The sequence below is a fragment of the Lemur catta genome, chromosome 20 (genome assembly GCF_020740605.2).
Source record: "Lemur catta isolate mLemCat1 chromosome 20, mLemCat1.pri, whole genome shotgun sequence".
Classification (NCBI taxonomy): Eukaryota; Metazoa; Chordata; class Mammalia; order Primates; family Lemuridae; genus Lemur; species Lemur catta.
The window spans coordinates 5353787-5370845 of NC_059147.1; the positions used below are offsets into that span (position 1 = coordinate 5353787).

General features: G+C 44.8%; 1 non-coding gene across 1 annotated transcript; it reads right to left on the minus strand.

Moving 5' to 3' along the window:
• Window positions 1-13419: 13419 nt before the first annotated feature.
• Window positions 13420-13479, minus strand: LOC123625503. Its single transcript, XR_006730523.1, has one exon. It is a non-coding gene; the product is annotated as a small nucleolar RNA SNORD75 (small nucleolar RNA).
• Between the last annotated feature and the right edge of the window lie 3580 nt (window positions 13480-17059).

A 17059-nucleotide genomic window follows, 5' to 3' on the forward strand; every position in this document is an offset into this window, starting at 1 on the left:
AGAGGAAAGGCGGTTCCAATAGTGCTCCTAGCGTCCTACCGGCAGCTGTTTCCATCAGTCAAGGTCCAGCGTATTCCCCCAAATGACAGGTTCACAGAGTGAATAATTCTATATTGGAGATTATTAAAGATCGGGTGTTGCTGGCAGGAAGAAGGGAACAGAGAGGTGAATGGAAACAATTTCCATTAAAATGGAGTTGGGAGACAAAAGGCACAAGAGAACTATTTTGAGCCTAAGGCAGGTGACACGGGATTCAAAATTTAATGAGCCTTAAATGCCATTGGATGAATATAGCCGGAGACGCACGGTTACATCAGAAAGGGCCCACACAGTTGCACGCTTTCCCATAATACTCAATTTTTTAAAGGCTACTTAGAACTAACAAGCTAAAATTCAGTCAGATGAGAGTCGTAGCGATTTGCAGCTCAGTGTCTTTCAGCCGCGCAGAGAGAGGCAGCTCTGGCCTCCCTACCTGGCTGCTGGTGTGTCATCTGTGACTCAACCTGTGTTTGGGGACACAGACCTCCACGCTTGCCTGAATGTCCGTGTCCCCCAGCAGACTGACCATTTGCAAATGCCTCTCAGTCTCCTGCCTTTCCAGGTCTCAGGCACCCCCAGCCTGTGGCTGGGATGCCGCCTGCAGCTTCACGGTGGGGTGGGCTTTATCTGCTGTCTGGACAGCTGTGTTTCCCTGCAGGCGCTGTGCGGTGGCTGGGCTCAGGTAAGGGTTTGCATTTGTCTAACACATAAACAGGGGAACCGAATTCATTTCACAGCTGAAGCTGCTGGCCTCCAACAAGGCCAGGGCATGTGGGGAGAAGTCAGCCCCACGCTGCCTGTGAAATGCCTGTCACTTGAAGCAAGAGCTCCCATGTAGCGTGAGCTCCTGGGGGACTTGCTGGCTTTCCTAGGAGCCCGGGCAGCTTTCCACGTGGACTGCAGCCTTATGAAACAGACATCGGGGGTCCGGTTTTCCAGGTCAGTTTAGAAAGAGAGTAACAGAGGTGCCAGGGTAGACCAGCATCCTCTGCTGCCCCCTCCATGCCCCTGACTCAGGGGCCTCCACCTCCCAGCACCTCCCCACTGGGGCATTCTGCAGATCAATGCTGCAAACATGAAAATTCTGGCCCCCCACGTTTTGGTCATTCTCCACTACTGTCCTGATTTTTGCCGCATCCCTCGTCTCAGTATTTACTCAGTGCAGTACATTTTAACACCCATGCTAGCCTCTGCCTCAGCCATAATACCGGAAATCACAGGTTTCACGTATGTACCAGCTTTATTTTTTTCTACTATACATTAAAATCAATACCTAACTTTCCACGTGGAAAATGTTTCTCTGCATACCACCCGAAGCCATCCTGTGAACAACTGGTGCTGAAGGTGTGATCCTTCTGGGACACCAGGCTACAAGAAGTGGGGTGATCGTGTTTCTGCAGAGAAACCTGGGGGAGGGGGACAAGATGTGTGGCCAGGGGGATTTGAACTCAGGGACATGAAGGAGGCGGTCTCCCCAGGCGTGGCTGGGAAGAAAACCGCAGCACAAAGCGGGGGCGGGGGCTGGGAGATGGGCCCTGGTTTCATTCGGGAAGGAGGGAGGGGCATGTTTCCCAAAGTAGCTCCCAGGAGCCGGCAGGGAGGAAGGTTCATTCTGCCTTGGGAGCCCTTCTCTGTGGACCATAAGGTCACAGGACAAAGGGTCTAAGGCCTGGGTTAGCTTACTCTTGCTGCCATAACAAAATGCCAGTCTGGGAGGCTTAAACCACAGAACTTCCTTTTCTCGCAGTTCTGGAGGCTGGAAGTCTGGATCAAGGCGTGGCAGGGTTGATTCTCTGGAGGCCTCTCCCCTTGGCTCATAGCCGGCCACCTTCTTACTGTGTCCTCATGTGGTCGTCCCTTTGTCCCAGTCTGGGTCCTGATTTCCCTTGCTTGTATGGACAGTGGTCATCCTGGATTAGGGCCCACCCGAATGACCTCATTTAACCCTAATTACCTCTTTAAAGATCTTAGGACTAAATAAGGTCACATTCTGAAGTCCTGGGGGTTAGGGTTTCAATATATAAATTTAGGAGTGGGAAGGTGATAATTCAGCCCATATGAGGCCTTTAGAGTCAAGGAAATGAAATCTGGCTGCCTCAGATGATGGGACTATCTGTACAGCCACGTGAGTCCAAGGACAGGAATCTCCCGGCGTCCGGGAAAGGCTGTCGTTCCACCCTCTGGGCGCCAGCAGGCTGCAGGGCCAAGTACCCCGGGCTGTCCCACCACAGCAGGAGCTGGTGGTTCTTTCCCTGTAGTCTTCACTTCTGGTCGCCTCTCAGCTGCCTCCCTTTAGGGTCCTGTCTCTCCACCCGCCAGTAGCCGGCTGGGCTGCTCCCTGCGTCCTGATCCAAAATCCAGACTGGGACAGTCTGGTCCACCAGATGCCTGTGCCAGCAGCTTCCTCGCAAGCCTGGCCACTGGTATTGCCCCGGCCCCCCGAGCAACGGGTCAGGGGTGACGATGAGGGGCCGACACCACTGCTGAGACAGAGGGAAAATCTCTGCAGGAATTAATCAGGGTGCTCCCCGTGGGTATTCCTGTCATCTCACAATCCTTCCCACTGGGGCAGGGGACCATGGGCCGTCCGGTCTTCGAGAGAGACGAGTCACACAGAATCCGAGGGCAATGGAGTCAGACTCATAACCCAAGGTCCAGCTTTAAGACAATGATTTCGAAGAATATGTGATAGTTTCAGGCAGGTTTTGCTGCTCCAGAGGAAAGTTCTCTAGTCTTGGACAGAGAAAGAAGAATTAGACAGGGAAAAGTGGGGTTGGAAGCTGCTGTCTTCCTAAGAAAAGAGCTAGAGGGGCCTTGGCCTCCCTTCCCGGACGGAGCCTCCCAGAGTTCTCCCACAGGAGCAGTAGGCTGAAAGCCACAGGGCGCGTGGCTTTCCCAAAGGGCACGAGGCGGCCTCCCGGCATCTCCTGGGATTCCAGGCTAAGGCTGGAGTGTTCCTGCCCCACCTGTGAGGGGAGCGTGCGCACACCCGCGAGCAGGAGCCAGGCTGGAGAGGCGGGAAGATCAGGAGTGAAGGACGGCGCAGATGCAGCCTGTGTGTTTCCGCAGCCGAGACTCGGACACGCCATGTGCCACTTCTGCAGACAGGCACGGGCACGTAGCAGCCGAGGACCAGTCACTCCTGCGCCAACCTCCTGCTGCCCGTAAACCTTGCCCCCAGGATTCAGCGGCCGTCCTGAGGCAAGAGAAAATCTCTAGTCAACTGAGTGTGTGTTTCCACTCTCTAGTCAAATGGGGACACAAAATGATGATTTGAGTTCAGGGTATCTGTTTCCTATTGCTGCTGTAACAAATGCCACAAACTTCATGCCTTGACGCACACATTTATTATCTCACAGTCCTGCAGGTTAGAGGGCCAGCACAGGTTCTCACTGGGCGGAAATCAAGACGCCTGCAGGGCCGCATTCCACCTGGGAAGTCTGGGGAAGAACCCGCTTCCTCGCCTTCTCCTGTTTCTCGGCCTCCCACGCTCCCGGGCCCCTGGGCCCTGCCTCCTTCTTCAAAGTCAGCAACGGTGGGTCGAGTCCTTCTCACATTTCATCACTCCGAGCTTCTTACAAGGTCACATCTCCCTCTCTATTTAATACTTTTCTTTTCCACTTTTAAGAACCCTGTGATAGGGCCGCCTGCATGAACCAGAATAATCTTACAGCAGCCGATTAGGAACTGTAATTCCACTTACAACCTTAGGCCCCTTCACCACGCAGTCCTCACTCTGGGATGAGGATGTGAACATCCTTCAGGGGCCGTTACTTTGCTTGCCACATTCAAGTAAATAAAGAAAATTAAGGGTAAAGACATACTTTTTGCATACCTGAGGCGGTAGGCTGAGATTTGTGATTGTGACACCCATGTGTCTATTTCAAGGAGAGACTCCGGTTTGTGGTTTGGGACAGGGAAGGGTCTTGAGGCTTCACCCCTGTAGGATGCTGCTCTGACACACGGTCAGACCAACCACTGGGCCCAACCTTGGGGAATGAGGCCCTGCACTCAGAAGTCATGAAATCATGCAATCTTAGAGCTGTGAAACCTAGACTAGTAACACCTCAGGGTTGGAAGGGAACAGGGAAGCCTCTGGTCCACCGTCTCTCACCCGGGACAGGACTCGTGTATATTCTTATACTTCCATCCTCACCTCCACCTTCTGGTTCCAAGAGGCCGTCATTACCCTCCAAGACCAGCCTCCCGAGGCAACTGCCAGATTCCACTCCTTCCCCACCATGGTCACTTGACCACACGGCTGCCACACAGATCACCTACCGAGGCCAGTCAGATCTCCCCGCCCCTTGCTCAGACCCCCACGCTGCCCCTCCTGTTAGCATAAGACTCTGCGCTGTGGCCCATACGGCCCTCTGACCTCACCTCCACTGCGCTCTTCCCTGTTTATGTTCTAGCAAACACGATCTGTCCTCTGTTCTTAGCCCATGTGAAGCCAGCTCTCCTCCCCCAGTTTGGGGCGTGTTGTTTCCTTCCTCACCTCACTGAGTCTCTGTTCCCTGGACAGAGACTCCCCAGCCATCATCTGCTCCGGCACTGGTGTTCCCCACCACACGTGCCACCAGCTGCCAGCACATGGCGTGCGTTTCCTTCTTCGCTCTCTGTCCCCCTCTCTGGAGTGTGAGCTTAGCAGAGCTGGGACCCAGGCAGCCTTATTTATCGCCACACCCCTGTACCCAGCACGTCGCCTGGCACGTAGAAGATTCCAAGCAAATATTTGCAGAATGAATGAGTGGGCCCCGGGGGCATTCAAGAGATTCTTGTTGCCGGGGACTGCTGCATCAAGTTATTAATAAATTGGAAATTTATTTCATTTAAAATTAGAATAGCCAGAGAACTCATTCCTATTGCCCGAGAGAAAGTGTTCACAGTCAGTGGACGGTGAGGACTTCCCACTACTGGGGGATGCTCAGGCTCCCTGAGTTTGGGGAAGAATCCGGCGTGAACGCACGTCACATGTCAGCGTTGTCGTAGGTCCCCGAGGGAGATAAGATGAACGAGACACAGCAGTGTCTCTCAAGGCAGTTACGCACTGGTAGGGAAGACAGGTGCACACACACTTTCCTGTTTTTCTGACACGGGCAGGATGACCCAAAAACATAAAATATGGATAAACCTCAGAAGGAGCAAACAAACTCTGGCACCTTCACTGTCTCTGAAATGGTGACCTGTGTCCCCTGTCAGCCGGCTTCAGGAGGAGGACTTTAATTATATTGCTTAATTACACCAGAGCACACCAGGACTTTTAATTTTTTTAACATTAATTCCCCCCTGAGTTCCTGATATTTGCCTTACGTTATTGCCAAGCACTGGAGAGGAGCGACAAACACAGGAAGGGTCTTAATATTTCGAATTCTCAGCCCTGCTGTGTGTTATTTGCTTTTCCATTTGGAGCTCGAGGATGCAAACCCTTCATCTGCTCATGGTGACCTCTGAGCCTGGCTGCAGGAACCGGGGAGGGCTGGGGGCCTGCGGGAGGCATCGGAGAATGCCTCAGACTCTGCACAACACTGACAGCTTTCTTGTCTGACCTTCTCAACAGTCTCATGAAGGAGACCACAGCTCCACAGTTTTACAAATGAGGAAACTGAGGCACAAATTGGAGAACTGATTTGTTTTCCTATAAGTACATCTGGGCTGAGCAGGAGTTGGGCCCAAAACTCCCATCTCCAAACTCCAAGGCACCAGTGTTTTGCCATTACAAATGAGCTTTTTGCCAGGATAGTTACATCCATGCCAAATCATATAACAAAACACTGGGTAACTTATTCTTTACAAATATTATTTTTTCCTTCTGGCAGCTTCACGTTAGCATATGTGTTTAATTAACATTTCTAATTAAAACCGTAATGTGTAAAAATCAAACACTGTCCATGAGTTACATTCCTCCGTATCTGTAAATGGTGCCAATTTGCACGTGCTAGGTAAATTATTTTAATTTTTCTAGGGAGAGAGGATAAAATTGTATAAAGTGATATATCAATGAGAGCGAGTTGAACACTCTAAGCCGAGAGCTCTCCCCCGAGGCCGGGACCGTGAAACGAGGGTGCTCCGGGGGCACTGGTGTTTGGAGCTGGGGTGGGTGAGCACGTCGTCTGGGGTGCCATGGACTGAATGTTTCTGTGCCCCCAATTCATATGTGGAGACCCTAATCCCAGCGTGACTGTACTTGGAGGTGAGGGCTTTGAGAGGTGATTATGACAGGCCTGAGGGTGGACCTGTCATGAACACGATTAGTGCCTTTGCAAGGATGGGCCGAGCGCTCTCCTAGCCTCTCTCTGCCAAGCGAGGACGCAGGGACAGCTTAGCAGCCTGCCACTCAGAGGAGGGCCCTCGCCAGAACCTGACCATGCCGGCCTCCTGACCTCAGACTTCCGGCCCCCGGAACTGTGGGAAGCAAATTTCTGTAGGTTGTCAGGTACCCCGTGTAGGGTACTTTGTCGTAGTGGCCTGAACGGCCTGAGACACCCGGGCACCACGCGTCCTCTCCTTAAGAAATTCATCTGGAGGAGACAGGCGATTGGATCGTGCGGGACGTAAGAGAGGACTCTGCTGCCACGTGGCAAAGAGAAAAAGTCTGTGAAGAGATGGCTGCAAACCGGAGGGACTTTGACTGTTACTCTGTCTCTCCACGGCCCGGAGAGGAGTAAGAACAGGTTCTGGCACCTACCAACACGCGTGACGGATTGCTTTTGCCTGCAGCAGGGTCTCCCAAACCTCAATCACTGCACAATTTTTGCCATATCTTAGAGCCACTTGTTCACCTAATATTAATATTTTTCACTTTAAATTAATTAATTCTATTTAAATAAATGTATTTACAGAGGAACCTTCACACCACTATCATGAGTGGAAAACCAATGTAAATGCATATGTAATATGCATGTTAAAATAAATAGCCACTAAGAAATGTTTGTGGGCCTCCAGTAACCTCAGCTACTGTTGTGGCCCGTGTGCCATGCTTTTCAATGCGCTGGATTTTAATCTGTCAGAGCATCCTCACAGAGAACTGACAGAATTTTGAAAGTTTGTAATAACTTGGTGATGGTATTCTTAAGTTTATAACTGAATCGGTGGACAATTCATCATGGAAAAAGCATTGTGATAAACGAAGTAGTAACTAAACAAAAGCAAAACAGAAATGTGACCTAACCAGGCCTGTCCTGCAATGGCCAGCAGGAAGGGCAGATGTGTGTCTACCTCCCCTCCCCCCATCCCTGGCTGTGCAAATATGCTGGGGTCTTACAAAGCCCCCAAGATATCACAGGCCCCCTTAAATCTCACCCCCTGGAGCACTCCTGTGGAGAGGCCCATCGCCCCAGCCCTCGTGGTCCCTCGAGGTGGTCTCTCTCTCTGCCCTCCCAGGCTGGGGCCGCCTGACTCTGTCTTTGCCGAGGCTGGGCTGGGAGCCTCTGCCTGTCACTCTCACGGACACTCCTCTCTCACCTGCTGCTGTCACACTAGAACTTGGTGGCCCATCAAGCTCAAAACCAGAAACATCAGCAACCAAATCTTCTACAAATGCGTGTTTGCAGGGGGTGGTACTCCCCTTCCCTTGAGGGCAAACTGGGCACCATCTGCTTTGAGGTGAGGGCCAACCACGTCGTGTTCTTGCATCAAAGCAGGAAGGAAGGAAGGAAACAGCGAGTGTTCTAGAGTAGGACAAGCTGACTACTCATGTGCTGCTGATATCCCAGCACAGTTCGGTCTTGACTGAGGCGTGCGCTGGGCATCTCATCTCTGTGCGTCCACACCACGGCCGTGAGCAGGCGCTGCTGCCACCCCTGCTTTTCCACAGGTGGGGACACCGAGGCACACACAAGCTGAGCAGCGGGCCCTGATCACCCAGTGATCGTAGGTTGCCAAATCCAGGCTTGGACACCAGCCTGGCCACCTCGTGGCCACTTTTCTCAAGGGCCTGGGGGCGCACCGGGTGGTTTGTGGATCAGAGGCACTTTGCAAACAGATAGACAAGTATCAGGCGTTACCGTTTTGCAAGGACAGCTGTGATTCTGCCCCTACTGCAGGTAAGGACCACGGAGGACGGATGCGAGAAACTGCTTTCTCTTGAGTCTCTGTCTGATGGTGGCTGCCTTGGCTATCGATGCCCAGGCTAAAAGAAAACATGTTGGAAAGGGCTAATTATTTTCTAATTATAAATAAACGTGGCAAAAATAGTACCGATAACAGCAGTGATGGCAAAGCAGGCTACTTCACCCTTTGTAGGAGGTCGTGCCAGCTGGAGGACAGGGGGGCAGAATCTATTGTAATTTTTAAGAGGACACAACTGTGACCAGCATTGCCCCTTTTAGATAGCTCTCCTCAGGAGGTCCTTGCCCAGGCACCCAGACGCACAAACAAGAAAGTTTGTCTGTAGAGCAAAAAATCAGAAATGACCAGCGTTTCATCCAGCAGGAGAATGGCTGAGCATGTGTAGCGGGACCCTTCTGTGCAGTTGCTTGCAGTGGTTTAAAAGGTAGGGCGAGGTCTCCACGAGGACACTGAGAACATTCCAAGACACATAATTAAAAGGAGGGAAGACAACTGGCATAATAATAGGCATATTATAGTCCAGGTAGTATTTTTCCTTTAAAAAAGTACAAAAAAAAAAAAACCCTTATTTTTCCGCATGTGCATGTACTGCTATAAAATAATAGAAAATGATCTGGAAAGACATGAACCAAACTCATTAAACTGAGATTTAACTGATTAGCTGGCAGGTGAAAAATAAAGGGGAATTTTCTTTCTTTGTACTGTTTGACTTTTTTTTCACAGTGAGAATATTCATGTTACCTGTATAATTAAAAATAACAATTAATAATGTTCATTTAGATGATCTTGAACATACAGATATGTAGGTAAGCTATAAGGAAAAAAACCCATAAATTAACACCCAGAGACAATCACCATTAACATTTTAGCATGTTTCTTTTGATCTTTTTCTTACTGACACACACGTTCTCACATTAGTTTTTTACATACCTTGGAACAGACACAGCTATAATTTTGTATCCTGATTTTGTTAAATAAGGTATTTAACAAGACACTTTTTTACTTTTATACACTTACTATTTTAACAGTGTTTAATGAGATAAAATTCAGCCATTTAATCGTTTTAAAGTGCATAATTCAGTTGTTTTTTGCAACCATATGTTTTGCAACCATCATCGCTGTCTAAATTCTAGAACAACTTTACCCCCTGAGAAAACCCCATATTCATGGAGCAGTCACTCCCCATTCCTGTCCTCCCCAGCCCCTGGCAACCACTAATCTATTGTCTATTCTGGGCATTTCATATAAATGGGATCATACAATATATGGTCTTTGGTGACTGTTTTTTTTTTTCACTTAGCATAATATTTTTGAGATTCATCCATGTTGTAGCATGTATCAAAACTTTAATTTCATTTTATTGCCAAATAGTATTTCATTGCATGGATATACCACATTTTATTTAGGCATTCATCAGCTGAAGAACATTTGGGTTATTTGCATTTTTTGGCTGTTATAAATAATGCTGCTATGAGCATCTGTGTACAAGCTTTTGTATGGACATATGTTTTTAATTCTCCTGAGTGTGTACATAGAAGTGGAATTGCTAAATCATACAGTAACTCTATGTTTAACTTTTTGAGAAACTGCCAAACTGTTTTCCAAGGCAGTTTCAGCACTTTACGTTCCCGTTAGCAGTGTATGAGAGCTCCAATTTCTCCACATCTTTGTCCACACTTGTTATTTTCCATTTATGTGATTGTAGCCATCTTAGTGAGCATGAATAAAAAAAGAATAAAATACTTGGGAATAAATCTCATTGTGGTTTTGAGTTGCATTTCCCTTGTTAGTAAAGGTGTTAAGCACCTTTTCATGTGTTTGCTGGCCACTTGTATATCTTCTTTGGAGAAACATCTATTTAAGTCTTTTACCCATTTTTCAATTCAGTTATTTGCCCTTTTGTTGTTGAGTTATAACAGCTCATAATATATTCCAAATACTAGATGCTTACCAGACAGACAATTTACAAATATTTTCCTCCATTCTGTGAATTGTCCTTTCACTTTTTTGATTGTGCCTTTTGATGCATAGAAGTTTTAATTTTGATGAAGTCCAAATTATTTATTTTTTCTTTGGCTGTTTATGTTTTTGTTGTCATATTTTAGAAACCCTTGCCTAATCCAAGGGCACAAAGATTTACACCTATGTTTCCTTCTAAGGGTTTTATAATCTTAGCTCTTACATTCAGATTTTTCATCCATTTTGAGTTGATCTGTGTGTATAGTATGAAGTAAGGGCCCGAATTCATTCTTTTGCATGTGGATATCCAGTATCCCCAACACCATGTGTTGAAGAGACTGTCCTTTCCTCATGGAATGGTCTTGGCACTCCTGTAGAAACGGTTTATGTCTGTTCCATTGACACATACATTTATCCTCAAGTCAGCACCACACTGTTTTGCTTACTGCAGCTTGGTAGTAAAGTTTGAAACGAGGAAGCGTGAGTCCTCCATCTTTGTTCTCTCTGCAAGATTGTTTTGGCTGTTCTGGGTCCCCTGCATTTCCAGGTGAATTTTAAAATCAGCTTGTCCATTTCTGCAAAAGTGATAGATGGAAATTTGATAGGGAGTACATTGAATCTGTAAATTAATTTGGGGTGCATTGACATTTAACAACATTGAATTTTTCAATCCATGAATGCCTTTCCATTTATTTAAGTCATCTTTAATTTCTTTAAATTGTACTTTGTAGTTTTCATTGTACAAAATTTGCACTTCCTTGGTTAAACTTATTCCCAAGCATTTTATTATTTTTTATACTATTATAAATGCAATTATCTTATTTATTTCATTTTCAGCTTATTTATTGCTTATGTATTGGAATAGACCAGATTTTTGTGTATTGATCTTGTATCCTGCAACATTGCTGAACTCACTTATTAGCTTTAATGTCTTTGTTGTCATGTCTTTAGGATTATTGATATATAAGATCATATTACCTGTGAATAGAGATAGCTATACTTCTTTTCCAATTTAGTTGCTTTTTTATTCTTTTTCTTGCCTAATTGCCCTGAACAGAACTGTTAGTACTGTTTGAATAAACACAAAGCAAACATCCTCTCGTTCTTGTTCTTAGGGAGAAAGTTTTCAGTCTTTCTCTTACTGTGATGTTAGCTGTGGGTTTTTCTCAGATACCCTTTATCGGGTTGAAAAGCTCTCTTCTATTCCTAGTTTGTTGAGGGATTTTTTTTTTTTAATCAGGAAAGAGTATTGAACTTTGTTGAACACTTTTTCTTATTAATTGAGATGATCTTGTGGGGCTTTTAAATTTTTTCCTCCCTTAATGTGGTGTACTGCGTTGACTGATTGTCTTGCATGGACCCACCTTTGCACTCTTGGGATAAAGCTGGCTTGGTCATGTGAGTAATACTTTTAATGTGCTAGTGGATTTGGCTTGCTAATATTTGGTTAAGGGTTTTGAATGTTATTTTGCTAATATTTTGTTGAGGATCTTTGTTGAGGGTATATGCATAAGGGATATTGGTCTGTAGTTTTCTTTTCTTGTGATGACTTTGTATGGCTTTGATATCAGAGTAAATAAAACTGGTCTCATGGAATGAGTTAGGCAGTGTCCCTTAAAGAAGTGGAGAAGGATTGGTGTTGATTCTACAGGGTGTCCCAAAAGTCTCCATACAAAGGAAAAATTTTATAAAATTTTGTAATGAATATTTTGTAAATAAGGTACATTTAGCTACAATTTCCCATTTTCCCTACGTATGGCTACTTTTGGGACACCTGCACTTTAAACCTCTGGGCTTGGGCTTTCCTTTGTTGAAAGTTTTTTTTTTTTTTTTAATCACTCAATCTCTTTAGCTGTTATAGATCTATTCAGATTTTCTAGTTCTTGTTGAGTCAGTTTTGATAATTTGTGTTTCTTTAAATTTGTCTATTTCAGCTAAATTATCTAATTTCTTGGCATACAGTTATTCATAGTATTTTCTCATAATCGTTTTGTATTTCTGTAAAGTCAATAACAATGTCCTCACCTTTATTCCTGATTTCAGTAATATGAGTTTTCTCTCTTTTTTTCTTGGTCAGTCTAGCTAAAGACTTGTCAATTTCATTGATATTTTTTCTACAATGAACATTTGTTGTCTACCATGCTCAGCATTTTAAGTGCATTATCTCATTTGTTGCCTAAACATCTCTGTAAGGTATATACTCCCATTACCGCCGTTTTAAAGATGACTCAGAGTGCGGAGTGAATTATCCAAGGCCACAGAGCTAGTACCCAGTGGAGTCAGGACTGGAACACAGATCCACCTGCCAGCAGCTGTTAGGCCAACCTCAGCTCTCCACACTGCGTTAGAAGGAGTGTGTAGGGAGACAGGCCTGGCTCCTGGGTCTCCAGCCACTAGTCCTTGAGTGAGAAGACTCTGTGTCCAAAGGATGTGACCTTGAGGCAGAAGCCATCCTATTCCCCTGCTGCCCTGGCACCTGCTTGAGCTGCGAGGTCACAAGGGCTCCATGCCCACCCCTGAGGCCTGGCCGAAATGGATCTCTCAGTCTTCTGGCAACTGGACCTGTCCAAAGGACCCAAGACCTTGGGGAAGAGAGAGCTCCTCCTACCTGGCCTCCTTCCTGGAACCGTAGGGGGAAGGGAGGAAGGGACTTCCACACAGAGAGCAGAGGCCCAGGAAGGAAGGCCAGCTACCCTGTGCACATGTGGCAGAGATGGCCAGGCCCAGGCCCCTGTGCCCACTCTGCAGGCCAAACCTGGGTGGGCCCCACGAGCTAAAGCTCAGCTCAGCAGCACCCCATGTGCAGGGCCCCCTTCAAACCATCAGGGATTTGTTTACACCTGACTTCCTCTGGTAAGGTTTTCTTGAACTCCAGACCAGCACAGGCCTGCCTTTAGAGCCACACACTGCTGTGTCTGCCTCCCCTGAGGTGTGTTACTGAGCATCTGTCTTGTTCTCCACTGTCCCTCCAGGGCCGACCTGCTCCTGGCACAAAGCAGGTGCTTTCTAACTGCTGAATTGATGAATGGATGGATGGGCTGCTCTGAGCTTCTGTTTGTTCCCCTGTGAAAAAGGGATAAAACATTTGCTTCATTAGACTCTGTTTTAAAAGTTTAATGATCGTTTTGAAGAACAAACTTTTATTGTCATTTTCTCTAGTTTTTCTATACTCTTTCATTTATCTCTACCCTAATCTTTTTTATTTCCTTTATTCTACCTTGGGTTTAGCTTGCTCTTATTTTTCTACTTTCTTAAGGTTAAAGGTTAACATATTGATTTACAATATCTTCTTTCTTAATGTAGACATTTAAAAAATTTATCATTACTTTTTTCACTTTGTTTTTACATTAAAGTCTTAGAATAGAATTTCAGAAATTCCTTCTGTCCTCTACTCTTAAACCATCACAAGCTTTATATTTTACTTTTAGTTGACAAAAAATAATTGTATGTTTTTATGGGGTACAATGTGCTGTTTTGATATATGTTTACATTATAGAATAATTAAATTAAGATAATTAACAAGTCTATCACCTCATATACTTATCATTTTTTGTGGTGAAAACATTTAAAATCTGCTCTTTTAGCAATTCTGAAATATACAATGTGTTATTATAGTCATTTACAGCTATAAATTTCCCTCTAACACTGCTTTTGCAGCATCTCATAAATTTTGCTATGTTGTGTTTTCATTTTTGTTAATCTCTATTTTTTTTCTAATTTTCCTTGCAACCTATTTTTTGACCCATTGATTATTTAGGAATGTGTTGTTTAATTTCCATACATTTGTGAATTTTCCAGTTCACCTTCTATTATTGATTTTCAACTAAATTCCACTGAGGTCATAGGTGATATTTTGTATGCTTTAAATCTTTTAAAATCTATTGAGACTTTTTTTGTGGCATAACATATGGTCTATACTAGAGAATGTTTTATGTGCTTGCAAGAAAAATGCATATTCTGCTGTTGTTGGGTAGAGCATTCTAGTAGTAGGTCTAGTTGGTTTATAGTGTTGTTCAAGTCTTCTATTTGCTTAATCTTCTGTTGACTTGTTCTACCCATTATTGAAAGTGAGATGTTGATGTCTTTAACTATGACCAGTTAGACCACCTATTTTTGCCTTCAATTTTGTCAGTTTTTTCTTTCCGTATTTTGGGGATCTGCTGTTAGGTGCACATATGTTTATATTTGTTATATATTCTTGTTGGACTGATCCTTTTATCACTGTATAATGTGTTTCTTTGTCTCTTGTAATACTTGTTGTCTTAAGGTCTATTTTTTCTTTTATTAATATAGCCACTCCAGCTCCCTTTGGTTTCTGTTTGCATGATATATTTTTTGTATTATTTTGCTTTCAATCTATTTGTGTCTGAGTCTAAACTAAGTCTCTATAAGACAGCTTATAGTTAAATGATTTTTTTAATTCATTCTGGTGTCTGCCTTTTGATTGGAGTAAGTACAGTGTCTGGGCCTCATTAAGGACAATTTCAATTGATCGCTTTATTTTTCTGTATGGGTCATGTTGTCTTGTTCCTCTGCAAGCCTTGTGGTTTTTGGTTGATAACTGGACATTTTGCACATCATAACATGGTTTGTTTCACTGCTTGTTGTAGCTGTTGTTTATTTGGTGACTTTTCCAAACTAATTTTGTAAAGTCTATATTCTTTGTAATATATGACCGCTGACATAGCTTAATGGTCAGCTAATGACTGGACAGAGATTTTGCTAATGCCCAGAAACAAAAAGTTTCCCAGTCTTTGAAGATGCACTCTGTGTGTGCTGGGACATTCCTTCAACAATCAGCCAGGCAGTTTACAAATGTGCTTTAGCCTTTGCTTCCTTATTTGCACAGAATTTCAACGTCAGCCAGAGATGAGCGCTTAGGGCTTTATTAGTTCTTTCCTAGGCAGACGCACAGCCTTGGGAATGCACATGGCCTTCTAGAGTGAGTCCCAGGAATAGGTTGGACCTTTGCAAAGCCCTTTTTCCCCAGTGCATTATATTCCCAAGTCTTTCCTGCCAGGCTTTTTGCCAGTCTATTGCTTGGCCCAACTGTTCTCCATTGCCTCAGACATTAGCAGATATTTTATCTGTAAGCGTTTTTGACAAATTCCCCAGGTAGCCGCTTTAGTGCCGGGTAAGCACAGAGATGGGGAAGGGGAAGGCAAGCCTTCTGAGCGGGTCTTCCAGGAAACCACCACACAGCCCTAAACTAATAATTATAATTCTTGAGGCTTGTTCTGCTCATCTTGTACTGGTAATGGGAATATGGGATGTTATTTTCAAGGCTAACACTGAGCTGGGAAGTGGCTAGGTTTTATTTGGTTCAGTTGTCAGAAATTGATTGTGACCATTTTTGCTAGTTTTTTCTTTTCTTTTATGGAGCGGTGGACTTTTGGAATCCCTTAATTGAGCACTTTCATTGGCATCACTCCCTCACAGAATCTTTATGAACACTGCAATTAACGGCTGCGTGACGCTCACTGTGGCTTCCTCAGCCACCGCCGCATCGGTGGGCATCTACCGGCGCTTTCCGTCGCGTCCCGGATAGCACTGAGCACTTGTACACTCGCCTTTGCTCACGTCTCCGATCGTGTCCTCAGGCTGCATTTCTAAATGTGAACATATGGGTGAAAGGATATAAATTTTCCAGGCTTGTGATATATGTTGTGTAAATAATTTCCAAAACGATCGTTTTCATTTACATTTCCACCAGCTGTGTTTGAATGTGTTGTCTTGCCACAGCCTGATCCTCAGTGAGCCTCATCACTCAAGACATTTATTATACTAAGTAGGCAAAAAAATGGCATGTTATTGTTTTATTTTACAGGTCTCTGATTATCAGCTAGGCCAAAATATTTATGGCACGTATTTGATGTTGCCATCTCCTCTTCTCCAAATTTCTTATAAATTCTCTTTGCTCTTAGATGTATGCCTTTACATTTATTTATAAGAGCTATTTACATAGAATAATAACCCTGAATGATAATAATTATAAATACTTGAAAATACAGAGCTCTAAAAGCACTTTTCATTCCATATGCTTAAGTTTTCTTTGGTAGCTCTAGATCACTGTATCAGTACCCTTTTGCTGTTGTAAGAAATCACCACAAATTTAGTGGCTTAAAACAGCACAAATTTATCACCTGGGGGTCAGAAGACCTAAAGTCCAGGTGTCAGCAGGACTGACTCCTTCTTCCGAGTGGAGAATCTGTCTCCTTGCCTGTTTCAGCTTCTAGTGGGTGCCTGGATTCCTTGACTTGTGGCATCTTTTTTCCATTCGAAGCACATTTTGACCCTCTGCTCCTCTATTCATGGCATCTTTCCCTCTGATTCTGACTCCTTCTATATACATATTCCTTTTATAAAGGTCATTGTGATTTCACTGGGCCCACCCAGCTAATCCAGGTTAATGTCCCCACCTCAGGATTCTTAAGTTAATCACAGCTACAAAGTTCTCTTTGTCATACACACTAGTCAGGGTTCTCCAGAGAAACAGAACCAATAGGGTGGGTCGATAGGTAAGTAGATAGCTAGCTAGATAGATAGAAATTTATTTTAAGGACTGAGCTCACATGATTGTGGGGACTGGCAAGTCCAAAATCTGCAGGGCAGGCTGGAGACCAAGGAGCAAGTTGATGTTGCAGCCTCGAGTCTGGAGGCAGAACATTTGCCTTTTCAGGGGACCCCAGTCTCTCACGGCTGTCAGTGGATTGGATGAAGCCCCTCATGCGATGGAGGGTGATCTGCTTCACTCCAAGTCTACTGCCTTGAGTGTTAATAACATCTAAAAATTACCTTCCCTGCAATATCTAGCCTGGTGTTTGACCAAACGACTGGGTGCCATAGCCTAGCCAAGCTGGCACAGAAAGTTCACCACCGCATCACATAAGGTAACATTTGCAGGTTCCAGGAATTAGGGTGTAGACACATTTGGGGGCCATCATTCAGCCCACCACAGTTACCTGGGGATATTCTTTGAACAAGAAGAGAA